Below are 12672 nucleotides of genomic sequence, written 5' to 3'. Positions count from 1 at the left end.
GATCTTGTTGAAGCCTTTACTAGCTCTGGAAATCACAAAAGTAAGTACAAAACTAGGAAGGGGATGTTTAGCTGAGAATTGAGTTTTGAAGCTGTCTTGCCAAATGCTCATTTTTATTCTATATTTTTGTCAGACACAAAACAAATTAAATCATTTGCCTTTCTAGCCAATCATTTTCATTGCAAGAGGTGGCAAAATAGTCAGAACCCACATGTTTATTAATTTTTGGTGCATTCTAATTTATCAAAATTATGTGTTTCGACTAAGGAACAAGACTAAAGCAGTCCACTGAGACTACGACTCTCCAGTAATTTTTCTATGATCTAACCTTGTGTCATCCTACTGGTAAGTATAAATTAAACAAAGATAGCTACTTATCGTAAAACGTTTTTTCTCTTGACCATTATAGCTCTAGGACTGCTTCATTGCAAATTTCAATATAAAAGTTGAAATCAAATATAATAAACAACTTTACACATCCCATAAAGAATGCATTTTTCTTTGGGATAGTTTAAAATTTTTAGACAATTAGTGCACTTTATTCAAAAGGGTCTATTCTGTATAACAATGTAGAAGAGTCTTATAAAGGCTATACTTTGAATACTAAGCACAATACATTTTCAGAAACTATAATGCAGACATCAGAAAGAAATATTTTGCCCTCTTTGTCTTGTCCTTAGCCCAAATCAAGCCCGTATTCACAAACATTTAAGGGGAAGTAAATTCTCTGACATCTACGATTCAAGCTACCATTCTTATCATTAATATATTTGATTCTGTAGGCCACTTACAATTTGTATTTGAATATGCATCTCTAGATTTGAACAGAAGTGCAATAGTTTTACCACAATAAGAAATTACTCATACTATGAAAAGTAAAAAGTATTATTTTAAGATGATACTAAAATGACTTTAGCTGGCCTAATAACCTATTCTGGGTAAAAGTGTTACAGTGGTTCTCCTCCTATATAGAAGGCCAGTTCCAGAATTCAGTCCCATAGTGAGTAAGCTCTAGTTGGAAAGAGTTCTATCTTGTCTCCTACATGAATTTGTTGAGAGAGATAATTAGGAATTTTGTGGGCCAGATACCATCAGTATGCTGAAGGCTCTAATATGGCTGGAGCTTCCCCAAAGGAACAGGTATGTGGCTTGGAAGTATTAGTAATTAGAAATTCAGATAGCAATTCGGCTCAAACTACTTGGGGCCAGTTTGATTTTGTCTATGAGCTACGGTCTTTCCTGGACAGAGATAACCTAGCCACAGTAGTTCATGCACTAATAACTCTCAACTATACCACTGCAATGTGTCTGCCTTTGAAGACGATAGTAAGCTACAGTCATTGCAAAATGCAGCCAACTAGATTGCTGGATAGAACAATGCAAGTCATATAATACTATTTTATAGGAACTGCTCAGGTTCCCAATATGCTTCCAGTTAGAAATCAAAATACAGATATTAATATTTAAAACCCAAAATCATTTTGGACCTTAATACTTGGAAGGTTAATTTCCCCCTATATATGTTGGCCCGAGGACTGTTAGATGAGTTCTCCTCTGTGACTTACGATTTGAGCAATACCACTGTTTTAAATATACTTACTGCTTTAAACTGTTCTAAACTCTTTAAATGTATTATATGCTGTACTGAGATCTTTGGATACAGAGTCTGATATAAGCATTAAAAATACATTTTAATTAAAAAGCTTGTATTTTGTTTAAAATTACATCTATGGGCTGACTTTGGTTTTTCCAGGAATAAGAACCAAACCTAAGAATTGTTCAATTAATTATTCACATTTACAGATGCCCTCTTAATATTAAGTTATAAAGAATTTTAATACTGAGGTTAACTATTATTGTAAAACATCAACACTATAAAATAATTTGCAATTTGTAATAATATTAAGATGTTCATTTGTATGTTTTTGTTCTTCTAAAAAAAGTTAAATGCTTCAGAAATAACTGGCCAATCAGTTCACCAAAACTTTGACAGGTTATATCAGGCAGGGCAAACTAAGGCTACTTAGTTTCTTGCCTCCTGGGCAAGGAGAAACAAGGGGCAAAAATAGGCAATCTTTGGATAGGCAATCTTTAGCTCTTTTTTACCTGGTTTCCGGTTCAATTATTGTTTACAGCCAGAGCCGGTCCAACAATGAGGCGAATTAAGCGGTCGCTTGGGGCGCAAAACATACGGGGGCGCAGTCAAGACTGCTTTTTCTATTGATTTGTTGTAAAACATGATGTTTTAGTGCTTAATTTGTAAAATCTTAATGTAATTTGATGTTTAATAGGCTTTTCCTTAATCCCTCCTTATTATCCAACATTTTAACTTATCCGATGCTTTTGTTATTTTTATTTTATTTTTTATTTTTATTTTGTATGAAGTAATCTTTCTATCCGCGAAGCCAAATATTAGCCCTAACAAGAAAATCCAAAGAAATTAGTGGGATTTATGCAATTCGTTGACTAACACATTCCATAATTGTATGGGTCTATTTGACTAAACCCTATATTTTGCCTGTTTTACTCTTAAAGTAATTTTACCATTTTAGCCACTTTTTATGCAAGCTAGAAATTCAGGATATGAATTCAGAATATAGAGCAAATAATATCACATCAGAAGAATAATGAAAACTATGGAAAAATTATGAAGTTGCTAACACATATAGATCTCATCTTGTAGTACTAAGTCTGTTTAAAGTGTTTTGCTTATAGTTAATCAAAATTAGAAATGTTTTATTATGTTGATTTAAAAGTAGATCAGGATGGTGATGAGACTAGTAACCAAATCTGATATGAGGAAGAGTTGAAAGCCTAGGGTAGTAGTGGTGAACCTATGGCACATGTGCCAGAGGGACATACAGCGCCCTCTCTCCTAGCCCCTCCCTTTCCAGTTTGGGCACTCGGTCTCTGAAAGGTTCGCCATCACTGGCCTAGGGTATATTTAACCCAAAGACTTATGACTGAGGAAAGACATAGCAACAATCTTCTAATATCTAAAGAATTGTCACATAAAAGACAATTCTTTCTGTTGTTCCCGAAGATATGATTAGAACAAGCAAATGGAAACTGCGGGTAAAAAGATTTCAACTACATTCAAGAGAAACTTCCTGATGATACAATAGGCAGCCATTGGTCAATGGTATTTAAGTAAAATCTGGATTACTATTTGTCAGGGATGCAACTGGTGAATCATGAATGACTAAGCAGTAAGTTTGATGATGATCTCTGAAGTCCTTTCCATTTATTGATCCTACTATGAACCTGTCAGACTACTATGATCATCTGGGGAGGGCCTTCTCTCTGTCCCACCACCCGCTCAAGTGCGTTTGGGAGAGCCCGAGAGATGGCCTATTTGGTGACTGCTCCTAGACCGTGGAACTCCTTCCCAAGAGAGACCAGGCTGGCCCCTTCCCTGACATTGGAAAATTAGGTTTTTTGTTCAAGAAAGGAGTCAACATTGGGAGCTATAGATGGTGAAGTTTACCATATATACTCGAAGATAAGCCAAGTTTTCAGCCATTTTTTGAGTTGAAAACGCCTCCCTCGGCTTATAATGGGATCAAGGTCGGGCAGCACTGTTTGCAATATATATTTATCTCTCTTCTTCTCCTCCCTTAATAGTGTGTTTTCTTTTCCTGTCAAAAGGGAGGGCAGGAGGAAAAGGAGATATATTTCATGTCCTTCTTGTTTGTATGGCTCTCTTTCAAACCCATCCAATTTCCTGGCTTTTTTGTGTGTATCTAAATGTATTAACATTTTTGTTCCCTCTGAAGTGTTCACTGGCCTTTGCAAGCCCTATAGATATATAAATGGGCCAGGATGTGGCACAGCTGGTTAGTAGCCAGCTGCAATAAATCACTACTGACCGAGAGTTCATGAGTTCGTAGCTAGCCCGGTTCGGATTGAGCGCCCGACCATTAAAAAATAGCCCAGCTTGTTGTTGACCTAAACAACCCGAAAGATAGTTGCATGTATCAAGTAGGAAATTTAGGTACCACTTATGTGGGGAGGCTAATTTAATTTGCGACACCATAAAAATCATCAAGCAGCATGCGGAAGAATGAGGAAATAATCCATCCAGGACTTGGTGTCACAGTGGATGTTGAAGCAGCAGCCCTCTCTGTGGCCAGAATCAAGCATATCCTCATGAAGCCGAAAGCTAGAAAATGTTAAAATTGCCTGTGTCTTTGTCTCTGTCTGTATGTTGTATGGCACTGAACGTTTGCCATGTATATGTACATTGCGATCTGCCCTGAGTCCCCTTCAGGGTGAGAAGGGTGGAATATAAATATTGTAAATAAATAAATAAATGTTTATATATGTGCATGTTTCTCCTGAAGTCTTTGAAAACCATATACAGTAGAGTCTCACTTATCCAACATAAACGAGCTAGCAGAACGTTGGATAAGTGAATATGTTGGATAATAAGGAGGGATTAAGGAAAAGCGTATTAAACATCAAATTACGTAGGTTATGATTTTACAAATTAAGCACCAAAACATCATGTTATACAACAAATTTGATAGAAAAAGTAGTTCAATACACAGTAATGCTATGTAGTAATTACTGTATTTACGAATTTAGCACCAAAATATCACAATATATTGAAAACATTGACTACAAAAATGCGTTGGATGATCCAGAACGTTGGATAAGTGAGACCTACTGTATATCCATTAATCTTATAAAAGCATTTTCCCCTGAAATATGTTAATCTCTCCTATAAATACATAGCCATTTCCCCCTGCAAGCCTTTGCAATCCCTATGTTCCTATATATCTGTATCTACCTATATACATTAATTTTATATATGAATTTCCCCCTCATATTTGCAGCTCTCTGCAAATCCAATATACAGTAGCGTCTCACTAATCCAAGCTAAACGGGCCGGCAGAAGCTTGGATAAGCGAATATCTTGGATTATAAGGACTGATCAAGGAAAAGCCTATTAAACATCAAATTAGGTTATGATTTTACAAATTAAGCACCAAAACTTCATGTTATACAACAAATTTGACAGAAAAAGTAGTTCAATACGCAGTAATGTTATGTTGTAATTACTGTATTTATGAATTTAGAACCAAAATATCACGATATATTGGAAACATATGGACTACAAAAATGGCTTGGATTATCCAGAGGCTTGGATAAGCGAGGCTTGGATTAGTGAGACTCTACTGTACATATAAATGTCTAGAGATTTTCATGTACCTGTATATCTGTATCTATAGCTATACATTACTTTTATATATGAATTTCCCCTCACGTTTGCAAGTCTCTGCAAATTCTATATAGATATTGATAAATACAAAGGTACCTATATATCCGTATCTGTGTGTGTGTATAAATATAAATGATTTTATATATGAATTTTCCCCTCATGTTTGAAATTTTGCAAATCCATATATATATATATATAGAGAGAGAGAGAGAGAGGGGGGGGTCTAGATAAATACATATGAATATAAATATATAGAGCTTGCAAAGATTATAGGGGGAAATGCACACACAAATATATACAGACATGTCTAGATATGAATATAGATATACAGGGCTTCCAAATATTGTATGGGAAATGTACACGCACACAGAGATATCTAGATAGATGTAAACATAGATATATAGGGCTTGCAAAAATTGCAGAGGGAAATGCACATAGAGAGAGGATATGCTAACTTTTCAAGGGGAAATGCATATGTAAAATTAGTATATCTAGCTCTGCATTTATATAGGCATTGAACGTTTGCCTATTACTATGTTGGAAGCCAGCCTGAGTCCCCATGGGGAGATAGGGCGGGATACAAATGAAGTTTTATTATTATAAAGTTATTGTTGATACCATATTGTTTTTGTCGACCCTACTTTTCCACTTACAGAGCTAGTTTACTGTTTTTCTTTGAAATATGGTAAATATTCAGAAACATTTAACAAACGGATGCCTCAATTAATGTAACTTTACTGGTATCTATTTTTATTTTGAAATTTACCAGTAGCTGCTGCATTTCCCACCATTGGCTTATACTCTAGAAAAAATGAAATGCAAAGATACAGAATGGGTGATGCCTGGCTCCACAGCAGTCCATGTGAAAAAGATCTTGGGAGTCTTCATGGACAAGTTGAACATGAGCCAACTATATGATGCAGCAGCTAAAAAAGCCAATGGGATTTTGGGCTGCATCAAAACAGGTATAGTGTCTAGATCAAAGGAAGTCATGGTGCCTCCTTATTTGGCTTTGATTAGACCTCACCTGGAATACTGGGCACCACAGTTTAAAAGAGGTATTGACAAGTAGAAGGTGTCCAGAGGAGGGCAATTAAAATGATCAAAGGTCTGGAGACCATGCCCTATGAAAAGCAGCTTAAAGCGCTGGGTCTGTTTAGCCTGCAGAAGAGAAGGTTGAGAGGAGACATGATAGCCGTATATAAATATGTGAAAGGATGTCATAAGGAAGAGAGAGCAGGCTTGTTTTCTGCTGCCCTGGAGACTAGGACTTGGAGCATGGGTTCAAATTACAGGAAAGAAGATTCCACCTGAACATTAGGAAGAATTTCTTGACTGGAAGAGCTGTTCAGCGATTGAACTCTTTGGCTCAGAGTGTGGTGGAAGCTCCTTCATTGGAAGCTTTTAAAAAGAGTTTAGATGGCCATCTGTTGGGGATGCTTTGATTGTGCTTTTCCTGCATGACAGGGGGTTAGACTAGATGACTCATGTGGTCTCTTCCAACTCTATTATTCTGCAGGCAAGCAAAGACCTCTCTCTGTCAGCAGGTATTTGAGGAAGGATAAGGGGTATACTGCTAGGGAGGTGTGGGTGGGACATGCGGGAAGATGTGACTATAAGTTTTAAATGCTGTTTTAAGTAAATTATATTTCACCCTAAATCCACACTGTATTTTTATAATCACTTTGTTTTAAAATGTTCATATATTTTTGAATTTATTGTAACTAATGCCAAGCCATTAGGGGGGTGGGTAATAAATAAAGTGTATTATAATATCATTGTATTATTATTAATCCCATACTCTGTGAACAAAAGATTCTCCCACTTATAGAAAGATTTCTGCATACAGAAAGGGAACTTTCTTGAGTTCATGTATGGATTCTCATTCTGTTCAGAGGGAAGAAATAGGGTTCAGGACTATGTTTATAGTCATGTATTAATATTAAAGATTTTTAATACAAAACAAAAGTTTGCTTCAATATATTTATGGAGAGTTACAAGAATTCCATAAAAGCAATGATCTCTGCACTGCTATCACCACATTAGCCTAGTTTGCTCAAAGCAGCAATTAAATTAAATCTGAAATAAATAAAAAAGAGGATTTTGATCAGTAAACTCTTCTGATCATCTATTAGCATCTTGGATTGTTTTTCACAACCTAGAGAGTTGTGCAAAGAAAAGTAGATTTCTCAGTAGCATGTATTTTTTAAAAGTTGGGAGAAAGTATTTTTGGAACACCACACTCATATATCTATCACAGGAGTTTTTATTGATATGTCAAAGGAAGTTGCCATTCTCCAAATATAAACTGTTAAAGTATACACAATTTGTGCTCTATCCATCCAATTCTCTTGGTCAACATATGACTGTTTGTATCCACACTCTACTGGCACAATAACATAGCACAAAGTCAAGAAAAAACTTAACAGACCCTGCTACTTTTTGTAAAATTTAAGTTGTTCGCCAAATAATGGGGGAAGGGAGTCCCACCACCATGTAGCTTTCATAATAACAACCTCTATATGTCTTTATGACTAAAAAATAAACACAATATTGGATTTGCTTCTGAAACTTGAATATGGGAAGAGCCAAAGGTACAAGCCACACAGGTCTTTAGAGGACTGTCAATGTAAAAAACATGCCCAGATAAGGAATGGGACAGAGTCTATGAAAGCTCATGCTACACAAAGTATTAGACCTCAAAAGTCCACATGAATCTATTATTCTTGATGCAATAAATTAATATGGCTATTTTTAGAAATAGCATTTGCCAACAGTTTTCTCCCTATTCGGAAAAAAAGTTTTCATGATCACTACACTCTAAATCACTTCAAGTTTTTCCCTACTTTCAAGGTACAGTAGTAACATCTGCAGAGCACTATAGTAATGAAGCCTCACGTGTATACTTGAGACAAACCTTATGATCGAAACAAACACAACTGCTGAATAGAATTTCCAGACAGGCACTAGACACTACCATATCCTGACTTTCTAGACATGGGGCTAATTGCAAGAGCACCCCAAGGCCAGAATACCAAAAGGACAGCCACTCTTCCCACCAATTACAGGGTTTGACAATTTTCATTTTAGCCTTGTCTGGTTTCAGTTTAACACAGGAAGTTACTGAAATATTGAATTAGGGCAAGTTAACAGGAAACTACAAAGGTATCAGCACAAGATTATGAAAAAAAGCTGCCAAATAAGAGATGCAAGCAAAACAGGATTTTAAATGACTACTTATTGTAAGGTATATGAGGAAACACTGAATGAGCTGACTATGTTCAACTTGATGCAGAGAAGACTGAGGGCTGACATGATTGCACTTTTTAAATACTTCAAGGGTTGTCACACAAAGGAGGGAGCAGGCCTATTTTTGCTGCCCCAGATAGTAGAACCACATCAAATAGTCTGAAGCTGCAGGAAAGTGTATTTCTATTAAACATAATAAGGAACTTCTTCACAATAAGAGCAGTGCCTTGAGATGTGGTGGGGTCTCCTTCTCTTGATCTCTTTAAAAGGAGTCTGGACAGCTACCTGCTGAGAATGTTCAATTATGCATTGAGAAGGGTGTTGTACTTGATGGCCCATGAAGTCCCTTCCAATAATATGATTCCAAGGATTTCCATTTTGAAAAGTTAACTTCATCAGGATATAAAGACCTTCACTCTTAATTCAGCACAAATTAACACTCACTGATTTTAGCAATACTTGTGCAGAGGACTGCATTTATATCCAAGGCACTAGGTTAACAGCCTGCCTGCCAGGAATATCATAAAGGAAAGCACCACAACCAGCCAACCCTCTGCTATTTGATCTTGATTTTTGTAACAGGTACAAATGACACCCAAAGATCGGTGATCAATGAAGTATTCTCTAGTTAACCCTTTCATTATTGGAACCGCCCCTGCCCACCTTTCATTATTGGAACCGCCCCTGCCCAACCCAAGTGCTAGGACACTTTTAAAAGTTCTTAAGAGGAAGCCATGGGAATGCTGTAGAATATTTGATTGTTTTATTTGAAGTTTTTAAATATTTTATGGGATTTTAATTGACTGGTTTATTTAACTGTAATTTAATATATTTATGTTTTGGGTTTTAAATCACACTATTTTTTTAATGTAGTGAGCCACTTTACATCTCAAATCAAGAGAAAAGTGGGATACATATAAATATACAGTAGACTCTCAGGGCCTTTCCACACAGTCATATAATCCAGAATATCAAGGCAGAAAATCTCACAATATCTGCTTTGAACTGGAATATATGGCAGTGTGGACTCAAATAAGCCAGTTCAAAGCAGATATTGTAGAATTTTGTGCCTTGATATTCTGGGTTATATGGTTGTATGGAAGGGCCCTGGGTTATTTGAAACCACACTGCCATATAATCCAGTTCAATGTGAATTTTTTACAGCTGTGTGGAAGGGGCCTCAGCTAACTGGACCTTAAGCAACCGGGACTCTCAAGCATGTGGCAAAAATGAAGAAATACTTTAAATAAAAATTAAAATACATGTGTAATACAGCAAAACTTCAAATATTAAATTAAAATTGCATAATGCAGTCACCAAGCTGTTTTTATAATACAGCAAAAACGAGTTACATTACGTTTGTCTTAGGGCCCTTCCAGACAGGCCGTATATCCTAGGATCTGATCCCAGGTTTTCTGCTATAAACTGGATTATTTGAGTCCGCACTGTCAGATAATCTGGGATAAACAGAAAACCTGGGATCAAATATAGGGATCTAGGGTCTGTCTGGAAGGGACCTAAATCTGTTTTGAATTACTAATATGTACCCTTCCACAGAGTCATATAACCCAGAATATCATGGCAGGAAATCCCACATACCTGCTTTGAACTGGATTATTTGAGTCTATAGTACCATATATTCCAGTTCAAAGCAGATATTGTGGGATTTTCTGCCTTTTCTGGGTTATATGACTCTGTGGAAGGGCCCTATATTTCCATGTTAATATCCAGTCAATACTGCAAAGAGTTTATGGGGCATGCATTATTACTTAGGTAGGCCTATCTGTAATTTCAGTAGTAACTCTCAAACAAGTAGAAACTACATTTATTCGGCACCAACTAATTCCCATGGGTGCCGGATAACAAAAGGCCTTTCCACACAATCATACAACCCAGAATATCAAGTTAGAAAATCTGACATTTTCTGCTTTGAACTGGAATATATGGTAGTGTGGACTCAAATAATCCAGTTCAAAGCAGATAGATGGGGTTTTCTGCCTTGATATTCTGGATTATATGGCTGTGTGGAAGGGCGCATAGTAGTAATTGAAAGTAGATTTAGGGCCCTTCCAGACAGGCCCTATATCCTAGGATCTAATTCCAGGATTTCTGCTCTAAACTGGATTATATGAGTCCACACTGTCAGATAATCTGGGATAAACAGAAAACCTGGGATCAGATCCTGGGATATAGGGCCTATCTGGAAGGACCCTAAATCTGCTTTCAATTACTACTATATTTCAATGTTAATATCTGGTCAGTACTGCAAAGAATTTATGGGGCATACAGTATGAGGGTCCTTCCACACAGCCATATAACCCAGAATATCAAGGCAGAAAATCCCGCAAAATCTACTTTGAACTGTGTTATCCGAGGGTCCTTCCACACAGCAATATAACCCAGAATATCAAGGCTGAAAATCCACAATATCTGCTTGGAACTGTGTTAACTGAGGGCCCTTCTACACAGCCCTATATCCCAGAATATCAAGGAAGAAAATCCCACATTATCCGAGTCCACACTCAGATAACCCAGTTCAAAGCAGATATTGTGGGATTTTCTGCCTTGATATTAACCCAGAATATCAAGGCAGAAAATCCCACAATATCTGCTTTGAACTGGGTTATTTGAGTCCATACTACCATATATCCCAGTTCAAAGCAAATAATGTGGGATTATACTGAGCTGTGTGGAAAGGACCCCAGTCCACGCTGCCCTATATTCCAGTTCAAAGCAGAAAATGTGGGATTTTATTACACAGCCCTATATCCCAGATTATCAAGGCAGAAAAACACAAAACATCTGCTTTGAACTGGGTTATCTGAGTCCATACTGCCATATATCCCAGTTCAAAGCAAATAATGTGGGATTTTACTGAGCTGCATGGAAAGGGCCCCAGTCCACATTTCCCTATATTCCAGTTCAAAGCAGAAAATGTGAGATTTTATTACACAGCCCTATATCCCAGATTATCAAGGCAGAAAAACCCACAATATCTGCTTTGAACTGGGTTATCTGGGTCCACACTCAGATAATGTGGGATTTTCTGCCTTGATATTCTGGGATATAGGGCTGTGTGGAAGGGCCCTTAGTTGGGCCTATTTGTAATTTTAGTAGTAACTCTCAAACAACCAGAAACTACATTTATCCGGCACTAACCAATTCCCACGGGTGCCGGATAACAAAGAGTTTACTGAGATAATATGAAGGGAGAACAAGACTCGACCAAAAAAACCCGCATTATTATTATTCCTCCTAGGAGCTGAAGAACAACTGATGAGAGGACGGTGTGGGCCGCCACCCCTTCCTTCCCTTCTCTTTCCCTTCCCTTCAGGCTTTCAATGCGGCTCCTTCGTGAAGGAGCAGGAAAATAGGAAGCGGAAGAGGCCTATCGCAGAAGCGAGGAGCGGCCGCAGGGCTTCCCGCTGAGGCCGAGAATGGAAACTGTTGAGGCGGGGCCGGCCGGCGAGAACTTTTTCCCCCGTTATAAGGCCTGGGTTCCTCCTCCTCCCCTCAGTGAAGGGGCTCGAACTTTTCCCCCTTCCCCAACTTCTCCCCAGGAAGAGGAGGAGGCCACCATTGAAAGAGAGGGAGGGGAGGAGGGAACAGCCTTCGCCCGGCATCTCTCTCTCTCCACTGAGGGGAGCGGCCGGGCTCGGTTCCGCCTCCGCCATGTTCTCTCTCTGTGTCGCCTCAACCGCCTTCCTCGCCTCCTCAAGTGGCGCCGCGACCCCTCCCCCTCCTCACCACAGGCTCCCTTCTCCTCAGAGGCAGCATGGCGGCCTCGACTTACCGGACGGCGCTGCCGCTCCCCGCCGCCGCCGTCCTGGCCAAAGCTCCCTCGCCTTCTCCCTCTCTCTCTCCTGTCCCGCCCTCTTCCCCCTCCCTTCTGCCTGGGCGAGGCTTGGAGCCGTTGCCGTGACGCTACACGCGCAGCCTCGCGCTGAGGAGGAGGAGAAGGGAGGGGCCACCTCTGCTCCACTCGGAATGCGCGCGCGCGGAGGCACTGCAGCCTTCTCTTCTGTCTTTCTCCCCTCCCTCACCCACCCTCCGTTCTTGGGGCGAGCTCGCCGCTCACAATGCGCATGCGCGGGGGAACTGCAGCCTTTCCTCCTCTTCTCCTCCCCTCCTCCTTTCTGTTCTTTTCTTCTTTTCTCTCCTCCTCTCTACTCTCTGCATCTACACCAGCCATGGGCAAA

At 38.8% G+C, this 12672-nt stretch overlaps 1 protein-coding gene across 1 annotated transcript in view; it reads right to left on the bottom strand.

The window, feature by feature from the left end:
* Positions 1 to 12443, bottom strand: part of rap1b (RAP1B, member of RAS oncogene family) — a 40929-nt gene extending 28486 nt beyond the window's left edge. Inside the window, exon 1 of the mRNA XM_008116597.3 lies at positions 12267 to 12443. The gene's annotated coding sequence lies outside the window, so the exon portion shown is untranslated. The remainder of the gene's footprint in view (positions 1 to 12266) is intronic.
* Positions 12444 to 12672: the final 229 nt, after the last annotated feature.

Source organism: Anolis carolinensis, chromosome 5, assembly GCF_035594765.1.
Source record: "Anolis carolinensis isolate JA03-04 chromosome 5, rAnoCar3.1.pri, whole genome shotgun sequence".
NCBI classification, from domain to species: domain Eukaryota; kingdom Metazoa; phylum Chordata; class Lepidosauria; order Squamata; family Dactyloidae; genus Anolis; species Anolis carolinensis.
Note: the sequence above shows the minus strand (reverse complement) of the source record. Positions and strands in the feature narration are given on the sequence as shown.